At 36.0% G+C, this 24,139-nt stretch overlaps 1 pseudogene; it reads right to left on the reverse strand.

The window, feature by feature from the left end:
* Positions 1-24,139, reverse strand: part of LOC108712379 — a 50,982-nt pseudogene that overhangs the window by 16,910 nt on the left and 9,933 nt on the right.

Consider the following 24,139-nt stretch of genomic DNA (forward strand, 5'->3'; position numbering starts at 1 on the left):
AAAAAAAATTGCATTTTAAAACAGTTAATCCAAACTGAAGCATTTGGCTGACATACTATACTATATTTCATCTTCACACTTTTCCCATATTTAATCATTCTCATGTGCCAGCATACCATTAATGTATTGTATTTCATTTCATCATCTACTTACTTCTACTATATTTAATCATCTTCAGGTGCCAGCTTACCTTCCTTGTACTATGCTATATTTAATCGACTTCATTCTTTTATTGCATTTAATTATTTTCAGGTGTCAGAAAGTATATGTTGAGAGAGAATTATTAGTATTTAAACATACAAGGTGTGCAGACTTGTTCTAATGACATAGTAGTTTTTAATATTAAGGGGCACATTTACAAAGCTCGAGTGAAGGATTCGAATTAAAAAAACTTCGAATTTCGAAGTGTTTTTGGGCTACTTCGACCATCGAATGGGCTACTTCGACCTTCGACTACGACTACAAATTGAATGATTCGAACTAAAAATCGTTCGACTATTCGACCATTCGATAATCGAAGTACTGTCTCTTTAAGAAAAACTTCGACCCCCTACTTCGGCAGCTAAAAGCTACCGAAGTCAATGTTAGCCTATGGGGAAGGTCCCCATAGGCTTGCCTGAGTTTTTTTGATCGAAGGATATTCCTTCGATTGTTGGATTAAAATCCTTCGAATCGTTCGATTCGAAGGATTTAATAGTTCGATCGAACGAATAATCCTTCGATCGTTCGATCGTAGGATTAGCGCTAAATCGTTCGACTTCGATATTCGAAGTCGAACGATTTTAGTTCCTAGTCGAATATCGAGGGTTAATTAACCCTCGATATTCGACCCTTAGTAAATCTGCCCCTAAGTGTTGAGTCAAGAAACAACCCAACTAACTGCAGTAGTTAGTGACATATGTCAGGGGACCTTTTTACCCATAGGGGACCTTTTTACCCATAAAGAGGATCACCGTACCAGAGGCCACCCCTTTAGACTAGAAGAAAAGAACTTTCATTTGAAGCAACGTAGGTGGTTCTTCACAGTCAGGACAGTGAGGTTGTGGAATGCACTGCCGGGTGATGTTGTGATGGCTGATTCAGTTAATGCCTTTAAGAATGGCTTGGATGATTTTTTGGACAGACATAGTATCAAAGGCTATTGTGATACTAAACTCTATAGTTAGTATAGGTATGGGTATATAGAATTTTAATTAAAAGTAGGGAGGGGTGTGTGTATGGATGCTGGGTTTTCATTTGGAGGGGTTGAACTTGATGGACTTTGTCTTTTTTCAACCCAATTTAACTATGTAACTATGTAACTATGTAACTATGTCAATTTGGATACTTCAGTTTTTATTAAGTACTAGTTTCTTCCCCCATATATTGCTAAATTGTATTGAGTTGAGAAAAAATGTTGTTGTATAGCAAAACACTTCATTTGAACAGACACCTAATAAAGCCTAAGCTCTACAAAAAGTTTAATGTGAAAACTCCAAAGACCCAAATTGTCTCCATGGAAATACAAAAGGATTTTTTACCTAGCTTTTATCTACAGAACAGATTCTCCCTTTATTTCAAGACAGGTGGTGATTAAGTCAAATTAAAGATGATCTACTTTAATTATCTTGGAACTAATAGAGAGAAGTGTAATTCAATACTGAAGCAAACTTTCTTAATACCATCTTGACATGCTTGATTTCTTCTAATCTAAGCATGATATTAAAGCTTTAAAACATGGTTCTTATGCAAGGCACATTATTTGAACAAAGGCAAAAAATATAATGCAAAGTAGTCTTTATTAATATTTTTCAGAGGGTGATACAAAAAGTATGATGCCTGCTCTTGACACTTTTTGCACAAATGTATAATTTAGGGTTTGAGTTATCAATATTCAAATTCTTGCCATGATTCAATTTTTTTGGCAAAAAAAAAACTCATAAATTTGAATTATACATGCAAAAACGTTGGTATTTAATAAGCACAAAAAACACAAAAAATTCAAAAGTAAAACTTTGGCACTTACAAATCCATGTAGAAGTTAGTGGGAGTTGTCCTAGACAAAATTCAAGCTATTTTTTTTGTTTGAGATTTTTGAGTTTTTCAAGTTTTTTTGAGCTTGTAAACTCGCATATGCAAGCTTCTTGATCTTGTAAGCTCACAAATTCGAGATATTAACAATTTTTTCCACGATTGTATTCCTATTTTTTAATAAATAAGCAAACAATTAAGTGGTTTTTAAATTGAGGTTTTATTCAAAGTAGAAAAAAACCTCTAAAATGTCACAAATTAGATTTTTGATAAATAAGCCCATTTGTGCATACAGTGTTAAACTAGAAGGTTAAACTAAAGCTGTTGCATATATATATATATACTGTGTATATATATATATATATATATATATATATATACTGTGTATATATATATATATATATATATATATATATATATATATATATATATGTATATTATTATATAGTTGCTTTTTTGCACTGATCTTCAATATATTTCCCATAGAGCTAAAATTCCAGAACTTACCTCATATAAAACTGAAGAATTCCCATGCAGGAGAGGTCCATAGCAAATGTAAGAATGCCCAACTACCCAGCCTAAATCAGATGCTGCTCACCACATCTTTAATAAAAAATAAAACCAAACATTAGGGGGCAAATTTATCAAGGGTCGAATTTCGAAGTGGAAAATTTCGACTTCTAAAGACGTGGGTCTTAGGAGGTCCCCATAGGCTAACATAGCAATTCGGCAGGTTTACGATGGCGAAGTGTCGAAGTCGAACTTTTTTAAAGAGACAGTACTTTGATTTTCGAAGTTAAACTTTTTTACTTCGAAACGAAGTGGAATTTAGGCCTATTCGATGGTCGAAGTTCCCAAAAAATAGTTCGAAATTTGAAGTATTTAACTTTGAAAATTCACGTCGACCCTTAAAAAATCTGCCCCTAGGAGTTGGAAGAGGTGTGTAAATTCTATCCACTTGAATAAAGAAAAATAAATGTTCATACATCGCCAGGGTTCAGTCCATAAACAGCTGACATGGTCCAATTAAGCATTACATATAGCCAGCAGTAGATCGTACAACGCCCTGAAAGAAATAACATCAGATTATTACAGTTTATAAAATTGAAGTTTTTTTGGGAAAAACTTTGAAACAAATTCGATCAAATGCGCTATTCTTTCGATTCAAACAATTCAAATTCGGCCGAATACGGACCGATTTGATCGAAAACTGACATATTCGACCAAAAAAAAAAAAGATTAAACTTAATTTCGGTTGGTCTTTTTGAATTCGAATTTCGGCGTTTTTCTCAATTCGAAATTTGACCCTTGATAAATATGCCCCTTAAAGTACAAAGAAATGTGATCACAGTGCTACGCAATATGTTGGCGCTATATAAATACATGTTAATAATAAATAATAATTATAGTGTGACTACCAGTTCTATTTGCATAAACAAGGTTTATTTTTTTTTCTTTGAAGGGTCTAATCATACCTTTAGGTAGGATAAGGACCTTAAGCATCCCAAAGACTGCCACATCTGGCAACGAGAATCCCAGCAGATGTTGGAATGGCAAGGACCTGACAAAATTAGACATTTTGAAGTTTACGTTTGATACAATCATTCAAGTACATGATGCTAGCATGTCACATGGAAAACACACTACAAGTGTGCAAGTTTCAACTGAACATCCAACAGCAAGAGCATTACTTTAAATTACTCCTAACTAATGGAAATACTTGAGCAACTTCGCTCTGCATCTGAACGTTGTTGGAAAGTCTCTTGGGTCTCATGTGGCATTATCCCTTAAGATGCAGGCTGCACTGGCGCTTTCTCTACTGGCATAAAAATTTCCAGGTGTGACATTATACATTCTGAGCCAGTGTTCAGCAAGATAAAGCAGGATCAATTACCCTTTATTCGAATGGTTCATTACCATTTACTACACTGTGTTTGGAGATGCCTGTGGCTGATTTAATATCCCAGCTGATTTAAGTGAGAGTAAAAGCAATAAGAAGGCTTAGCTGAGTAAACAGGCATTTAGTCTTTAAACTATATAAATAAATAAAGCCCAAACCTCAAATGTGACAGAAAATAATGGAACAAAAATGAAATCTTAGCTGTATGTAAACATTAAATCGTGTAATCAACTGTTGCATTTATGTGATGAGTATTGTTTTAATATAAAATAAGTGAGAAGATATTTAGGAGACATCCTTAAGACATAAAACAATAATAAATAAAGCTTTTTCCATTCCTGTGCGTGACATGAGGCAAGGCGGTGCAAAAACAGTGTAATGTGGGACTCTAACACCACAAGCTTATTATCAAAGCTTATATTTCTTAAACATGCCTGCATTCCATACAATAAAAATGCACATTTCATTTTCTGTATCATGCTCACTGTTGGAGTGCTCCTAATTGCAAACTCTGACTATGCTAAGGTTTATCACAAATTTACATAAGTCAGCCTCATAAGTTTTTCTGAATTCCTGATTATACATTTTCATTTACCATGGTCAATACAGGATTCCATATAAACATTACCCATGGAGCAATACATAAGAACCACAAGGAGGTTGCTCAGATAGCTACAAGGCCAGTTTAAAATGCAATTAAAACCATATCAGGCTTTTAATCCAGTCCCACTTAACAGGTCATCATAAACTGCAGTTAGGATCCAATAGTTGGGACAAGGAATAAATAATTTAATAATCCTGATTTGGCCAACCATTAAACGGGTGGTTTGCCTTTAAGTTTTAGTATGTTATAGAATGGCTAATTCTAAGCAACTTTCCAACTGCCCTTCAATATTTCTTCTTTATAGCTTTTGGATTATTTGCTTTCTTCTTCTGTTTCCAGCTTTCAAATGGAGGTCACTAGCCTCATCTTGAAACAGATGTCCTGTAAGGTTACAAATTTATTGTTGTTGCTACTTTTTATTACTCATCTTTCTATTCAGAGTCCCTCATATTCATATTTCCCCTTTAAATGAATCCAATAAGCAGTTATTTTCCATGTACAGTCTGGTCATCTTAACATTGATCACAAATGTGGCCTAGCCTTTCATTGTTTCTATTTAGGACACCTCTTATCTGTTTGAAAATCTCTCCATGTGCTTTATTTCTAGTTACAGCCATATGAAAATGGTTTAATTTGGTGGCATGGTATAGTAGGCAGGGATATGGATAAATGTAACTGGCACAATGTCAAACCCAAATAAAGAGAGCAGTTTAAGCAAAGACAGGCTAATCACAACATTTCTTAACTGTTCAGGGTCAGGGCATCCAAATGTATATATATATGAAAGGGTATCTAACCTTCTACAACTCTCTGCTAGAATTGCAAAATCTTGTTGTATTCAACTGCGCAACATTGCTCGAATACGACCATATCTCAGTTCAGAATCAACTAAAACACTGATTCAGTCTCTCATCATCTCCCACCTTGATTACTGCAACCTACTCCTCACAGGTATTCCAACAAGTCACCTTTCACAACTCCAATCTGTTCTAAATGCCGCCGCTAGACTCATTCATGTAGCTCGCCGCTCAACATCAGCTGCTCCCATATGTATGTCCCTTCACTAGCTCCCAATCTCTTCTAGAATCAAATTCAAATTACTTACACTCACATTCAAGGCCCTTAATAATGAAACCCCTCCCTATATTTCATCTCTAATCTCCAAATACACTCCTTCACGAAACCTACGCTCTGCTTCTGATCTTCGCCTCACTTCTCCTCTGGTCACTTCTGCCCATTCTCGTCTACAAGACTTCTCTCGGGCTTCTGCTTTTCTTTGGAACTCTCTGCCAAAAGCTGTCAGACTTTCTCCTTCTTTCCAAACTTTCAAGCGCTCCTTAAAGACCCATCTGTTTAAAGAGGCTTATTTGATGTACCTTAATTAATTATTGCTGTATCAAAAATGACAAAGTGTTTATATAATCCTAGTGTCTCAATTGTACCTAACCTTTTAGTTTGTAAACTCTAATCTCTAGGTCCTTCTAACCCTATTGTATTCTGTAATCCTTGTTTGTTATCCACCATTTATTCCCTGTTTGCTATAACTGCAGTAAAGCACTGCGTATCTTGACAGCGCTATATAAATAAATGATGATGATGATGTTCATGTATTGGAACTAAATGTGCCCTATGGGCCTCCAGTTGAGCAGGTCTGATCTACTAAATACATATCTCAGTACTAGCACACAACTGCAGAATTATAGGATAGAGATCTGTAAAACAAATTGATTATGTCAAAGAACAGGGTTTTACATGCTGACATATTGAAAGGGTGTAGAAAGGTCACGTGTACACTCAGGCCCTTCGAACAATTTCCTCTGGTGCACAAGGCCCAAGGGAGACGGCACTCCCAACAATCCAATATGAAGATAAAACAGGCTGGCACACAGAGCAAATTAAACCGGGGTCCTACCCCTGGTGTGTTTATTGCGTCACATAACGTTTCGCAGGGTGTTCCCCCTTCGTCACCTGACATATTGAAAGGGCTCATTCTAGGAAGTTAAATATGAATCTATTACAGATATCTCACTGCAAGCAATAGCAATAACACATACAATGCCCCCTGACTCTTACATATTTTAAGGAGTTTCTAGTAAAACATATCTATTCAGGAGCCACCACTGACTGTGTCTTGCCATGTGGCTTACTAAATGCTAGAGAAACCTGATTCCTCTCCTCACTACAGCTTATGGAGATGTGTTACAATTACACACAGAGCTCAACCTATAAGCATAATCTATCTTGTATACCAGACTAGAAATACTTAAATACGATCAATTCAGGAGCTGACAGCAGCTGTCTGTGAATCTTTATTTACTTGCTTAAATAAGTCACAGCTACTGTAAATTAATGATGACATCCATAGCACAAGACAATTCAGGGACAGCTGCCATCAACCTCTGCAGCGTTCAAAAATGCACACCAGATATATGGCTTAGTGTGGAGATTTTAAAAAGAAATCAAAATGGAAAATGACAGAATGAGAACTTGTTGTAAGTAATACGCATTCGTTTACCTGTGTAGCAGAATGCTTTATTGGCCTTCTTGTCAAACTACAATAGAAAATGTAGTAGGGAACTACACAGATTGAAAGAACCTATTAGGGTAGTTTGAAATTTAATAATGCAGCAGTGAGAAAAGCTATGTGACGTCTCCAAAGAAGTCTCATTTCTGAAGGGCCAGGGGCAAACATAGAGGGCTAAGGGCCACAAAAGCAGCTGGTAAGTTCAAATCCTACAAGTTGCAAAACACAAAAAAAACTGTGCTTTGTCCCCATTTGTTTGGACTTCCCATGCCCTTTTGGAAAGGACTACTTATATTTGAGTATTATGCAGGAGAGAAAATGTATGCAGCTGCCTGCAAGCTTTATTTAGGCATGTGTAATGGAGATCTCAACATTTTATTTCTGCACCTCCCAATTATAAAGTGTTGGCAGTGGGTATTTGACATACATTTTGTAAACTACAAATAATTGTTGTGTCTCAGCTGCTAACATGAAGACGATTGCTTATTTTTTTTTAGTGTAACCATTTAGACACCCCTTTGTCGGTGTTACACTCCATGTGTGGCGCTTACCTGATGGCACGGAACAAACCTGAGCCACTCCGCAGTGGTATGGGAAGAGACTGGGTACCTGGTACTTACTAGCGCAGTGCCTCCACCTAGTGGGATCCAGGAATGCACCTACGGTTGACCCCACTAGGAATACAGTAATAACACACACACAGTATTGGGTAACTTAACTGTTTATCTAAAATAAATGGGCACCTAATACAGGCAGCACTCTGGTGGCAATAGGGCCTCAATAACTAACTTGCTAGTGCAAACTGTCTAGCTAACTATGGAAAATCAAAGTCCTTTATTAAACAGTCTCTGTATCTTCAGCGCCTCTTTTGGGTACTGTCCCTTTAACCAGGATACTCACAAATCCTCTTTGGATACTTTAGAGCTCTCTTCATGCAGTGTGATTACCAGCCCCTTTAGATGCTCAGATAGGAATCTCCTGCCGGTTGTTCCTCCAGTCTGTTATCCTTTTACACTCTCTGTCTTTCCAGGCACAGTATGTGGCTTCCCTGTGCCAGCCCCATCCAAATAAATGCTTCTGGTTCAGCCTCTCAGCTCTCTGGGCCCACCAGCATCTCCCTGGCCTCTTTCTCTGTCCACCATGCGGCTCTCTATGCCAGGCTTTCTTCTTTTGCCAGTCTCTGTGACTTCCTTTTCCTGCCAGCCACTCACTAGCTGCTGTGTCACTTCCTACTGCACTAAACAGCTAGTTGCTAGGTAACAGCTTACAGCACACAGACACGGGCTCTGTGCTACTGCCCTTACAGGGATAAGTGCAAGGGGTTTACACAAATGCCCTACATTAGTTTGTGCAACTAAAATGTGCACACCAATTTCAAGCAGGTCTTAAAAGAGATCTCTTAAAAGGACTTTTGAAGAAAAAACTGTGGACCTGTGTAAGCATGAAATTAAACAAATGCAGAATTTATTTATTTTAAAGAAATCCTTGGTTTCCATCCACCCAGCCCTGCAGTATCTTCTGGTGTGGGTATTGGACTATCTTGCTATTTTCATATCAGGTTACTCTTTGACTGTAGGGTGGTGGATGAAACAATCTATGAAAACTGACAGTTGACAACACTTACCCCTGCCAGCCAAGCATGATAGGTGAAAATGACAACTACATCCCTGGCACATCCCCACATTAGGAAAATTATTACTGGACTTGGTGACAGAAAATTCATAGTAACATAGTAAGTTAGGTTGAAAGAAAGACACACATCCATCAAGTTCAACCTTTTTAGTCTATATAGCTTGCCTAACTGTTTGATCCAGAGGAAGGCACTGCTGCTTATGACTCTTAAAACTATATAGCAAAAGTCAACAATCCTCTGGCCCAGAATTTCTTGCATACAGAACCCTGCAAACATCACAAATCAGTTTATGAGCTGGTTTGTGCTCCATTTGTTTCAATAGTCAGAAACAGCAGCGACAAGCAAGAGAATAGCACGAGACAGACAGATTCCACTTTCAGTAATAAACTGCATTCACAAATGACTGAAAATACGTAATACATATTTAATACATATTTATACAATAAAAAGTTGCTTGGGGTGATATTAGTTTTCCAACCCATTTTAGCCTTGCTTAAAATTGAACAAGATTATTTAACTGCATTGATATTTTACTTTCACCCCCACCTGTTTGGAACATTTAAGGACTAGTCTAACCTCCCCTAGCCTGTTATGTCTCTTGCTCCAGGTGTAAAGGTACAAAAACTTTCATTTCAGCAAGTCTATCTTCAGGAGGTATCAATTAGCAGTTAAACACTCACATTACTTCACATTACAAGAAATTCCAATACTAAAAATACAGAGGCAAACTGAGTCAAATTTCAGGACAGCCGCTGCATGATTATAACATTCACAAAGCTTTTTTTTCCTCCTGAATGTTAACTGAGCCTCTAATGAGATTAATTTCATGTGTTTTCTTCTTAACATCAAACTCCTACAATTCTAAATAATCATTTGTGTTATTGTCTTACATTTATAAAGCACCAGCTTACACTGGAGCACCGTACAATAGAAGTATGAATACATCTAACATGCATTACAAACAAATACTGAAAAAAAACAAAGAGGTATCATGATAGTTTAGAGTCCAATAATATGAAAAAAATGTATTCAAATTCTGGACCAGCTTGTATTTTAAAATTTCTGACAGTTGGTTTACTTTTTAATGTGTGATCCCAGTTTACAAATTAATATCCAGAAAATACAGTGTAAACACGTTGCGTACCATATTTGGCCTGCTGTATATTAAGATTTTCTTGCTTGTGCTCAGCAATATCCAGAGCTCGTTCTACAAGAGGAACATACTCCACCAGGCTCTATTCCAAATGAAGCTGTTATAATCAGCTTGGGCTGAAAATAAAAATAAATAGGGTTACAGGGTTATTATAATTTGTATAACTTAAAATATTCAGCATAAACTTTTCTCCAGTTTTTTTTTTTAATTAGAGAAATCATGTAAACAATGATAAATAGGGATGGCTAGATCTGACCCATTTTTCTTTGTCAAAAAAAAACCACTAAACGGTAAAAAATTTACCAAACGCATTTAAATCAATGGGACGTTTGTCGTACAACATTTTTCAAATCGCCCAATTTTTTTTAAACTATATATTAGAGTCTATGGCTTTTTTTTGTGCCAAAATATTTTGCTTATCCTAATGATAAATAATATATTGTGTGCGATTTAAATTTGGTTAAAAATTGCATTGTTATCTTCATATAAATGACACCTTTATTTAAAACTACATACTACAGATCCTCTTTGGTCCCTGTATCTGTTACAAATGAGCAGTAGGCATATCCTAACAGTACTTTTTAAAAAATACATAAGTATGTTGGTAGCCAATCACAGTGCTATGAACTGCAGAGTTGCTTCCAGACCATTGTCTGGCTACCAATGAAAACTATGGGCTGCCTGCTCTTCTGAATGGTTTGTAAGGATGTATAGTGCAATAGAAAACAATTCACACTACATGTGCCTTTTAAGGGACAATGAAAATTGAATACACTGGCAGGTGCCTATTTGTTAAGCACACCTTGATGAATAAAGACATTAACCTTGGACCCCAGGACAATCCTTTAGGGAATCAATCCAAAAACTGAATAAAACATACAGAGGAGCACTATCTATAAAATAATAAAGTTATAATGTTGTAGAAAATTCAAAGATCAAAGAGAAATGATTAATAAATCACTTAGCAGCAATCCATTGGATGATTTGAATGAGAGCCATGAACAACACAGCACAAAACAGCTTCAAATCCACAGCACACATTCACATAGGTGTAGTCAATCATGGGTGCAGCCAACTTAATGTAGCAGGTCAATCTACCAAACTCTAGAAAGTGGAAGAACAGAGGGACACACTCCCATAGTGTAAAATCAACACCTCAATTTTATTAGTAAAATCAAATGCACTTACAGTAGGAGAATAAAAGTCAATTTATCAATATCTTGATGAAAGTAGCCCAAAACTTTTCATTATCAATATTGCGCCACTCTGTTCTTTTGCTTGATTCCAAAAACTGACCAGAGGTATCAGTTTCTAATACTGATTTTGAGCTATTTACACACATTATATGGATATTCCATTCTGTTAATTATAAAAGCTTGCAAACTGGACCCAAAGCTTTTCATAATTGGTATTCATGGCTTTATATAATAAAAATGTTCTGCTACAAAAGTAACAAATATTTCAATAAAGATAATTTATATTAAACCTATTTTTTTCCGCTCAAAAGCTCAAAAAACTTGTTTGGCCCCTGAAATGCTGGCTAGATAGATACTCTTTCCATCTATGTTGGCAGATGAAGGTAAGAATTATGACAAGGGTATAGAGAAGTTACCTGCTAAATGTCTGCATAATGTTTTTCCTTGCTAAGGAAGATTAGTAAATGGAACAAATGTATCTAAAAATCTATCTCATGAGGCAGTATTTTACTTTTGGCATATACAGTAAGTAGTTATACACTGTAGTAGAAGCATGTATTTCCTCATATTAACACTCATACAAAACAAGTGGCATTGTTCCTCCTGTATAATTTTGAGTTTTCCATAAAGTAAAACTCTGAGCTTTGTTTTATTCTTCTTGTGGGAAAACACATGGAAACCAAACTTAAAGGGGAACTCCACAAAAACATAACTTAAGCTTTTTGAAAAGTAAACATAATTTCAAGCAACTTTTCAATATACCTCAATTAAAAAATATGCAGACTTTTCATGATTTGTAAACAGTTCCCTAAGCCTAACCCCCTGCTCTTCTGCTGATCTTTCTGACTACTTTGCGTAGCTGGCTGACTACTGTTACTTTGTATCAACAGCCATCTGTCCTTAGCCTGCATCCTCCAAACTCCACAATTCCCTGCACATGTGATTTCAATAAGGAACGGAACATCATTGTGCAATGCATTGTGGGTTATGTAGTTCCTGCATCCTGTCTGTCAGCTGTGGAGAAGTTGTTACAATTTGTAACATCAGTGTTTTAGTCCCTCCTTCCCTGCCAGGATTTCAAATGATGCAGAAAAAAAAGAACTTTTAAACAGCTGGATTTCAGCATAGAAAATGGCATTTATTCATACATTTTGAAGAAACAGGAAACTATGATGGGTATATTAGGGGTTTCTGTGTTATGTGGGCCTCTTTACAAGATTTTAGAAGAATAATGAATAATTTACCATAAACATGTTTACCTTTGTATGGTCAATACGAACTGCTAACTAGTTCGATGCAAATCCCACAAAGATAAAGCTGTGAATGGCTCCAATCCTTGCACATGCCAACATGGCATACATTGCTTGTGGTATCATTGGCATGTAGATGACAGCTAGGTCTCCTTTCTTCACCCCATTCTTAGACAGAACACTAGCTAATCTTGATACCTGGATGCAATGGAAATTATAGGGAACATATTTTACAGCATGAACATTTATACTGTTGTTATCCCTATGTGATAAATGCTACTTAATATCCCTATGAATCTGAAACACTTTCCTGTGTGTCTAAACCACTGTTGTACCTCTGCTCTTTGAAAGTATAAAACCCATCTTTTTGCCTTGCAGACCAAAACTGATGACACTAGACTAGAGCAATTGACTAGCTGTAACTAGGATTTGCAGTGGACTGGGGACTGAAATCCAAGTATGGATAAATATTATACCGGATACTTGTAATTTGGAACGTATAATTCACTTTAAAAGGGGTTGCCCAGATAAGTTCCATAAAATCTGGGATCAATGGATTGATAAATTTCCTCAAATCCAAACTGTTACTGCTTAGTGAATAATTGGCTATTTTATTTAGTCTTTTATTATTATATGAATAGGATGTTAGTGGTGGTTATTCTGTTGGGTGTGCAGTGAATTGCTCTTAACAACAAAGGTGTGCAACAGGAGCATATTTAAATTGAATATAATTTTGTGTTTTATATGATTGTAAACATCTGTAATACTACGGTAAATACAAACATTTTTTTTTACTGTTTTTGTGACTGCTGTGCAGTCTAAAATGTCATTCGTGTCATCTACTTTGGAATTTGCCAATAAAAGCAACCTGAAAAAAAAAAAAGATTTATTTATACTTTACTTTGCATTGAATTAATATTAATATTAATATTAATATTAATGAATAAACCACTTCTTCAAACTTTGGCTTTTGTTCAGTTAAATAAATGGACATTGTCAGTTCTATCAGAAACTCAGTGAGCCTTATTGTCGCTACAAGGGGTTCTTCTCATAACATTTGAGCCTTATCAGACTATCTTAAAATTGCCTATTTGCCCTTCTTCTCATTCTGGATACTGTTATATTTCTGCATTATAATAAAACAACACATAATACAATAATAATCCCTCTTGCAAGTGCATGAAGCTGGCAGTCAGGGCAATGTTTATTTGTCAGTTTATTATTAACCAGGGAACAGATTCAATACATTTAGGGGCCGATTCACTAAATTCGAGTGAAGGATTCGAAGTAAAAAAACTTCGAATTTCGAAGTATTTTTTGGGCTACTTCGACCATCGAATGGGCTACTTCGACCTTCGACTACGACTACGACTTCGAATCGAAGGATTCAAACTAAAAATCGTTCGACTATTCGACCATTCGATAGTCGAAGTACTGTCTCTTTAAAAAAAACTTCGACCCCCTAGTTCGGCAGATAAAAGCTACCGAAGTCAATGTTAGCCTATGGGGAAGGTCCCCATAGGCTTGCCTAAGTTTTTTTGATCGAAGGATATTCCTTCGATCGTTGGATTTAAATCCTTCGAATCGTTCGATTCAAAGGATTTAATCGTTCGATCGAAGGAATAATCCTTCGATCGTACAATCGCATAATTTGCGCTAAATCCTTCGACTTCGATATTCGAAGCCGAAGGATTTCAATTCCTAGTCGAATATCGAGGATTAATTAACCCTCGATATTCGACCCATAGTGAATCAGCCCCTTAGTTCTTCAAGTAAACTTGTCACCCACTCAGTTTAAACAGTATTAATAAGGCATACAGCTGTATATCACTTACCAATGGCCTAAAATATGTGAAACAAAGGAAATACTTGACTAAAGAAATGTTTGATTCATTGCAACCACTAAAAGGCTTTCTGGCTCGGGAAAAAATAAATTTTGTGGAAACATAATTTTTTCAATATTTATTTTGCAGAACATTGGCCAAGCTGTCACCTACAGTAAATTGTGCTGCTATAACCTAATACTGTAAGGCCATGGAATGGTGCTTGCAATGTTGCTGAAGGACAGAAAATAATTGGCATAAGAAGTGAACTCGACGTTACATTTTTCTCTACAATGACAAGCATGAAGTAGCAGCAAAAGGGAAAATCAGACAGAAAGGAATCTCAAGGGTCTCCCTCACATATCTCACATGCATAATACGTCAAATTTCTAATTCATGTGTAACAAATTTGGATTTGATATTGAGCTAAAAGTGGCTTTATTGCCTGGCATGTAAATATTCAATTCTTCCAATTTTTATAGAGAAATCTCCCACCATTGTTTGCAGGTTTTATGCTTTTTCTTTTTTAATGAGCAAGTCAGTTTGTGTTTATGACTAACTAGAAGCAAATTGCTAGTCTGTAATCCAGAAAACCCATTAATAGAATCAGGGGTCATTTGCCAGTCAATTTAAAAGATGCCGAGTAGAAAAATATCCTCCAGTGTTTATTACTATGGTGTTAATCTGAAATATCATACATACAGCAAACATACTATGAAACTGCCATAAATACAAACATTTGTGATGCTATTTATAAGGGCCCTTACACAAAGACATTTATTTGTGTGTCCCCCTGCAGTTAAGTCTTCATGCTGAGGAAGGCACGAACAAACGCCAGTGTGTAAGGGCCCTAAAAGACAAGGAAAAATATAACAAATTCTCCGAACAAGATAATTTCCTATGTTGTTATAGTGATACAGGTATAGGACCTTTTATCCAGAATGCTCATGACATGGGGGTTTCCAGATAATGAATCTTTCTGTAATTTGGATCTTCATACCTTAAGTCTACTATAAAATCCTTTAAACATTATATGAACCCAATAGGCTGGTTTTGCTTCCAATAAGGATTAATTATATCTTAATTTGGATCAAGTACAAGTGACTGTTTTATTATTACAGAGAAAAAGTAAATCATTTTTCAAAATTTGGATTATTTGGATAAAATCGAGTCTTTGGGAGACAGCCTTTCCATAATTCAGAGCTTTCTGGATAGCGGGTTTCCAGATAATGGATCCTATACCTGTACCATCACTTTCCAGATTGAAACCTTAGATTGTAAACGTCACTGTGGTAGTTAATGATATAGTGATATTTAAATACTAATACAGGTATGGGACCTGTTATCCAGAATGCTCGGGACCTGGGGTTTTCCGGAAACGGATCTTTCTGTAATTTGGGTCTTCATGCCTTAGGTCTAATAGAAATTCATTTAAACATTAAATAAACCCAATAGGCTGGTTTTGCCTCCAATAAGGATTAATTATATCTTAGTTGGGATCATGTACAAGCTACTGTTTTATTATTACAGATAAAAGGGAAATCATTTTTAAAAATTTGGATTATTTGGATAAAATGGGGTCTGTGGGAGACAGCCATTCCGTAATTCGGAGCTTTCTGGATATCGGGTTTCCGGATAAGGGATCCTATACCTGTACCACATATCCCTAATACACTACTTTCATAATGTATGATTATTGGAAATACCTGTTAACAAATCTCTCTGTAATTAATCGCTTGCTTCGTGGCAGTCACAGGACTGTCATGTATGATCGCAGTTTAATCTCCTCTTCCACTTTCTATGTGATGGTCCACAGCATTGTAACATATATTGAGTTCTCCATCAATGAACCATGAAGAGGACCAAAATGAGAATGTTAGAATGTATTTAAGTGGAAAATAATGAAATAATTACATTTTACAGTTATACTGTGTTAACCCAGCATTCCCCTCATTGACATATTTCTTAAGTATGCATTTTTAATGTTGCTGGGCATACTTATGATATTAAAATGCAACCAGTTTTTATAAAATTACATTTTAATTCTGATGGTGGGCTTTTCCTTTTTCTGCTAAGGTTCAGAGAGATCTTTGATCACTGTGATTTGAATGTGGTAGAATCTCTGCCATGCAGCATTAGCCAATATCAGTTTTGGGAGATATGGAAGAACACATAACCTTTGAATATGCTTGCAGGAAAGTGACATATTCAGAATTAAAATTAAATTATTTTGATAACACTACCCTACTGAATTTTACAGATTTTTTTTCAAACACAAATATCAACTGGTTTGCCTTCATTAACATTCAAATATTTAGCATGGGAGTAAGGGACTGTTATTATTAATGCATACTTATCTACAGTATATAAACTGACAACATATTCCACAGACCCGTACAAAAAAGTTTTATCCTTAATTTATATAGGGTTTGCCTAATGCAGTGGTTTTCATTATTCATTACTGCCTGTGTCAATGTTGAACAAAGTTCACACTATGGTCCATTTTAATCAGGAGTCAGATAACTTGACTGTATATTTCTCAAGTATAGAAGGAAATTGGCATACCTTGAGGAAAGCCACACAAGCACAGGGAGAGCATACTAACTCATTGCAGATAGATCAGGACTGACTCTAACTCAGGAATCCAGTGATGCACAGCTAACAAGCACTGCATAGGTTTAGCAGTATGCGATATACAACCTTGATAATGTGTTGTAGTATTACAGATGAAGAAAAGCTGCATTTGTGGTTAATTAGTCATGTTTGGTTGCAACAATTTCCCTTTTGATTGAATAGCAGTACAGTTACACACATGTGCATTGAAGCACTGCAAAGAGAGGTCTCTCTCTCTCTCCAGCTCATTAATAGCCTTCATAAGCATTGGAGGTGATGGACAAAACTGCAGTTTGCCTTCCACACAACGATCAAAGGTTCAATGACAGACAGGGCATTATCTGCAAGAAATCTGTTTTTTTTTCTCATTCTGCTAGTTTGGGATTCCTTCTGCACTTTAAAAAAACGTTTAGGCAGGTTAAATAGCTCCTGAAATATTGGACAATACAAAATGTAACCGCTCTCAGTTCACCACTTGTTTTTGGGGAGGCTGGACGGACCTGAAGCATCAATGCATTGAGATATTTATTCTGTTAAGGTTACATAAGAAATAGTTGTTTTTTTAAATATGGTAATACAAATTCTCTTATAAATCAATATTATATTTAAGTAATATTTTCCATGGAACAGAATGCCAACAGTGTAGATCATAATGGGACAACATCACTAAAAGTACTTTTCATTGGCAATTTCTTTTACTACACTGGTAAAGGCTTGCCTGGGAGTACAAACATATATAGTAAATTGAACCTTACAAAATCCACCCCGAAACAGAAAGTTACAAACGCCTAATTAACAGAGGACATCAAAGACATGCTATGCCTACAATACCAAGAAAAACACCAAGAATGAAGTGTCAATTAAAAGAAGAGGAAACACTGAGCAATGACAGAATTATTAATATGCTACCTCTTTCAGAGAAAAAAAATATAAAAAGCACCTTTTGCTTAAAGGATGAATGGTTTCAAACCCTATGCAAGCTGGCTCTAATTACTGTGTGCATTGAATTTCATTCAAATATTGCAATATAGACAGAGTTTAAGGGGTGTTCAACCCCCTCAGGAAAATAGATTGGAAAGTTATTTATAGCTGCTCGTGTTTCAGATTAATCCCATTAGAATTCTGATTGCACATAAATAAATCTAATATATGGAGATTAGCATGCAAGTTTGTTATATTATGTTAAACATATTGAAAACAGCTAAACACATGATTTTTGCCTAAAAAATGTCACTTGGAAATCTGTATATATTACAGAAAAGAGTACAAGAGCATGTGTTTTTTTTGAGGTGGTTAACCTTTAAGTTAACTTTTGGGGGCAAATTCACTAACCTCTGAAAATTCGCCAGTGACGGCTTCGCTCACAGTGCAACACTTCGCCACTTCACTAAAATCCGAAGTTGCATCCAGAATGCCGAAAACTGGCGAAGTTGCGCTAGTGTTACTGCCCCAAGGGAAGCAAAATTGCTCTAGCGTTGCCGAATTTGCATATGGCGGGAAGTTAAAGTTGAATGGACGTATATATTGCAGCAAATACATTACATTATACAATACACTCTTTTTCAGCCTATCACCCTGAAAAAAGGAAAAGACGTTAACGTTTTTTGGGACTTAAAAATTTTTTCAACTATTTTTTTAGGAACCTATCTACTCTATTGCACTTCGTCTGAGGTGGCGAAGTCAAGTCTGGCGCAAGAGGTAACGTTTAGTAAAATCCGCATCTTAGTGAATTTGCATAATTACGTCCATTCACCAGAGAGCAAATTCGCCAGGCGTTAGGGACCAAAGTACCGCTAGAGTCTATCTCCTTCGCTAGCAAAGTTACGCTGGCGTTAGTCACTTCGCCCTTTAGTAAATTTGCCCCTTGGTATGTTATAGAATGGCTAATTCTAATGAACTATTCAATTAGTCTTCCTTGTTTATTTTTTTTTATAGTTTTTGAATGATGTGCCTTTCTCTTCTGACTCTTTCCAGATTTCAAATGGGGGTCACTGGGGCTTATTTATAAACACTGGGCACATTTGCTCATGGGCAGTAACCCATAGCAACCAATCAGATGATTGCTTTCAGTGTTCACCGTGCAGCTGACTGTAAAAAGGTAACTACTGATTGGTTGCTATGGGTTACTGCCCAGGTGCAAATTTGCTAGTGTTTGTAAATGAGCCCCACTGACTATGTAAAAACAAATGCTCTGTAAGGCTACATACATATTATTGTTGCTACATTTTATTACTCATTCTTGTATTCAGGCCTCTCCAACTTCTGTTCCAGTCTCTTATTGAAATCAATGCATGGTTACTAGGGTCATTTGAACCATAGCACCAGGTTGCTGAATCTTCATACTGGAGAGCTGCTGAATAAAAAGTTAACTCAAAAAATACATATAATAAAAAATGATAACTAATTGCAAATTGTCTCAGAATATCACTCTCAACACCATGCTAAAAGTCAACTTAAAGGTGAACAACACATTTAAGTTCATCAGACAATGAACAGAATAATCAGGGGTTCATTGATGCAAAGAGATGCAATGTATTTGTCAAGTATTTGTGTTTACTACCAGTCATACAAAACACTGGGTGCTGAGAAGCTCAGTCATTTGGCATTTACTTTGTGTTTAGTTTCATTATCTCAAAAGAACAGAAGTTGCAGAGGTCTGAATTCATTCAGGGGTTTGGAACTAATAACAGCACAACCTCTTCTTGTTTTGCACAAAGCAGGTACAGTACATGTACCTAAGCCCCAGTGGTCGGCTACTGTATATTTGCCCCACTGTCAACTGCACTGCTAGGAGTTCACCTGAAAGAATGTTGATACTTGTCTTGTGGTATATTGCCCATTAAGGGTGGAGAGTGGACCAGGTGGACTTCCAGGAAATTCCACTAACCTAACAAACTGGTTTCTATATAACACTAAGCTACTCTCTTTTCTGAGTTTTAGACTACCTTTTGCAAATGTGGTAACTAACTGCAAGAATGGATTTCTTAAACAAGGCCACACAGTTCCATTATATTACCCAATATTTTTGTAGGTTGCAATGAATTTTGAATATTTACATTGTCTCCATTTTAATCCCTTTTCCTGCCTACTATACAATTTGTTTAATGTAAGAACTGAAAAGTACAGTTTGTGAGGTATTTTCTATTATATTGTAAAACATTGGTACATTGTTTGTAAATACAGTATTAAATCATTTCGAGTTAATTCTTTCAGCACATTAAATGTATTCTACAGTAAAATACAAACCTAATGAAAGCGAGGCATAACCACAGATTCCAAGTTAATGAAAGTGGGACTTTTCACCTTGTGATATGGCTGCGGCTGGAGGAGAATGGGTTCAGGAGAAAGTATGAGCAGAACATAAGTGAATGAAATACAATCTTTTACTCTCCAATACATCTGATCCTAGAAAGAAAAGTACATTGTGTGAGTGAAGGGTAAAGAAATGGTGATTTTTTACTATATGCTATGCTTTCTAAGAGGTTTAAAGGGAATCAGAGCAAGAATATTACTTTTTACCTTTATTATGTCTGCTCCTGGTGGGAAACAGACTGTCAACTTCCTTTTAGTTGTCTGTGTGACTACTAGTCATCCTACTCTCAATCAACAATTCCACTTTGAAAGGGTAAATGCACTGTTCATGTCTCACAGATAAAATACCAGTAGACAGAGAGACCCACAGTACATGATTGAGTAGACAGACAGACCCACAGTACATGATTGAGTAGACAGACAGACCCACAGTACATGATTGAGCACCATCATCCTAGAAAAAGGCTGATCCATTGGGATATATTTAAAATGTAAAGAAATGAAAACATTTCACTACTATAACATTTGCAGCTCCAGTCTTTTGAGCCGAACAAAAAAAAAAAACACTGGATCCAAATTAGGAAAAGTACAAAAGAAGATTGTAAAACTGTACCTGTTCTTCATGTCAGAGTAGCAGATTCCAAATCACTTCCTCTACAAAGGGATGAAACTATACAGGAAGCAGACCTTGTCAATGCTGGGGGTTCAAGAATATATCCAATGTGACACCAACTGATAAACAGTTCCAGTATACGTTTATGAAAAATGTCTCAAAAGTGTCCCAAAGTTTGGGGGGAGGGGTCTAAAATGACATTGCCATTGGGCCACATCTCGAAAACTACATACATGTAAATATTAAGCAAACAATAATACAATTTCACAGCTGTCTTATATTAGTCCTGTTTTTAAGAAAATTGAGTTTTGGAAGTGGGGTTATGGGCAATACTGTATGTCCTCTAGTTATTTATGTTAATATTTCCATTTAATTTTTTTTTTTTAAAACAAATGTCTGATTAGTGCAGTTTCTCTACTAAAGATATCTAGTCAAGGATGGCAGCTTGCACCGGACTTTGATTACCCCATTGACATGCCAATGCTGGTAATCAGTTAACATAATTTTCATTTAAATTTCTACAATACCCACATATTAAAAGTTTTACATATGCTAAGGGCTGTAACCCTGCAACAATATGGGTGAATACTTAAACCAATATTGTTTGAATGCATTGCTCTTTACTGAAGTAGTGCTAGAAGGGAAGATTCTTATGCTGGCATCATTTTGCATCTTAAATTAAGTTTGGCAGGGTCTTATGGGAGGGTTAGTTTCCATTTGACATTTTAAGCTCACTTATTTTTATTGATGAAAATAATTGTTTTGAGGAGGGAGTTTAACATGATGATTGGTTACATGAGTTAAAAACAAGTGGATTGACTATATTGTTACATGTGATACCAGATAAGGCCTAAAAAAGTCGAGTAAATATTCTCATGTTGGGATCATTTTGCATCTTAAATTAAGTTTGGCAATGTGGCAGAGTCTTATGGGAGGGTTAGTTCCCATTTTATATTTTAAACTCACTTATTTTTATTGATGAAAATAGTTGTGTTTTGAGGAGGGAGTTTAACATGATGATTGGTTACATGAGTTAAAAACAAGTGGATTGTCTATATTGTTACATGTGAGACCAGATAAGGCCTAAAAAAGTAGAGTATGTTTTAAGTTAAGTCAAATACTGCCCTTGGTATTTATGGACCCAAATAAGTCTCAAATTATCTCTAGCTGTAGCAGTAATAATGCCAACTGCTTTCTATTGTCTTAAAAAGTAGAAGAGGCAAAGACATAGGATTAATAAAGTATAAAATTCAGCAATTATTCATACAGATGTTTCCTTTCCTACACACCCTCTTTTTAATAAAGCAAAGTTTTGAATTCAGACTGTTTCTAAGCATAGTATGTGGTATTTTCAGGCTCTTACAAAAAATGTGACTTAAAAGCCCTCAGTTAAAGTGTCTAGCTAAGCCTCCTCAAGGTAAGTACAGTGTCAAAGGACCTCTTTAGAGTGAAACAATTTGCTCTTGAGTCTGACCTCTCAGATATTCAAGCAGGTTTGCATGAAAGATTGATAACAAGATATTTCTTAACACATGCATCTCTCCTTATACAGAATGTTACACTGCAGATAATAGATACATGTAGAAAACATTGCATACCAAGTAGGAAACATGAATATTTAGCAGGTGTGTTCATAGAGCAACACACAGTGATTTTTAGGGGCTGTATTGTACAGTCCAAGGTTGCCATATAACAGTTTTAATGTGAGTCAGAAATTGACCTCCATTGCATACTTTGTGAACTGGTCTGTTTTTTACAGGATAATTTTTTTTTTTTTACATATTTTACAGTGCAGAGAATGAAGCAAGACTAGCTGAAAAAAAGACATGAGGGCTCATTTATGACCACTAAGAGCAGTTGCGGTCATGCTGCAGTTGTTAATTGTTGCGTAATAAAATGTAACTCAATAAAAGTAAATATCTATGTTATGCCACTATTGCTATCTCACCTCTTCTTGTGAATTGCTCATTGCCCCTGTTGAGGAAAGGACACAGTGTTACTGTTAAAGCCAGAAAAGCCTTTGAGACATAAGCCCCATTTGCGTTGATAATTTCCTCATTATTTATTTATACATTCCATATATCATGGGTGAATGCAAAAATAGTTAATGAAAAAGTGCTTGCTAAATTATTTGAGACCTAGGTTAAACAAGATCTTAAAATAATTAGTCTGAAAATGAAAAGTCTCAGAGAGCTCATACAGAGGAACTCAAAGATTACAAATATTCTGTAGTTATAGAAAAGAAGAAATTAGATTTTGGTCAGTTAGAGATGTAGCATTACCTGCTAACAAGTGATTATAATTGAATGACCAATCATTTGAAATGATTAGAATTATTTACATAGAACTAATGATATTAACTCTTCATAACAATTCTCAATATCAGAAAAGATTTTTTTCTTTATGCCTATTTTCGGCATTGTTTTGATGTTTTCTGTAGATTTATTATATCGATGGCATTGTTTTATTTCATTGTATTGCTTATCTACTGCCCTAAGGCTTAAGAAACTTTTCAGTGCCAGTGATTTTTGTTTTGTAATACAACCATTCTTTGGCATACATGCCTGGGCATGTAGCCTTACTTCCTATGCATGAGAGATAAAACTGTTCCGGATTCAGAGCATTATTTCTGGAAGCAAAGCTGTGAAGAGTTGGCTGTATCAGCATAACCCCATTGAAACCCAGTACTGTGTCTCAAATTTATGGAATGCTCCTTTTGCTTGGTGCTCAGATATACACACACTTAATGCTTGCAGCTCAGCAGAACATCTGCTCTCAGTTTTAGACATCAATAGTAAAATGTTATTCTGTGCGGCTGTTGAGTTGGGATTACTAAAATCATATTTATCGTTCTACCATGTAGAGTTAAATAGTTAAATAGAAGGTCATCTCCAAATGAAGTACTTGTTGCTACTTAATTTTTACTTTTAGTATTGTGTAATCAGTGGCTAGTCAGTTTGTTCAGTTATTTTTAGGGATGTAGCGAACTGTTCGCCCGCGAACTAGTTCGCGCGAACTTCGACCGTTCGCGTCCGCCGAATGTTCGCGAACGTTTGGGAACGTTCGCAGTTTGAGTTCGCGTTCGATCGTTCGACCATTCGACCATTCGAATTCCTTCGACCGCTAAAAATCGAACGATTTCCATTCGTTCGAACGATTGTAAGCATTCGATCCAATGAAAAGCATTCGATCGAATGGCTTCGATCGTTCGATTCGAATGAAAATCCTTCGATCGAACGATTAAAATCCTTTGATCGTTCGATCGAACGATTTTAGCGGGTGTTCGAAGTTCGCAAACTGTTTGCGAACGTTCGCATTTTTTGCCGGTGTTCGCGAACGGCGTTCGCGAACACCAAATCGACAGTTCGCTACATCCCTAGTTATTTTTCTTGATGTTTCCATGAAGTAGTATTCATTTCCCCTACATTCAGCACTGGAGACAAATAACTGGCATGGCCCTGAAATCAGAGCTAGTATTCAGTTTATAAACTATAATAAAGTAGGTTTG

Source organism: Xenopus laevis, chromosome 3S (genome assembly GCF_017654675.1).
Source record: "Xenopus laevis strain J_2021 chromosome 3S, Xenopus_laevis_v10.1, whole genome shotgun sequence".
NCBI lineage: Eukaryota > Metazoa > Chordata > Amphibia > Anura > Pipidae > Xenopus > Xenopus laevis.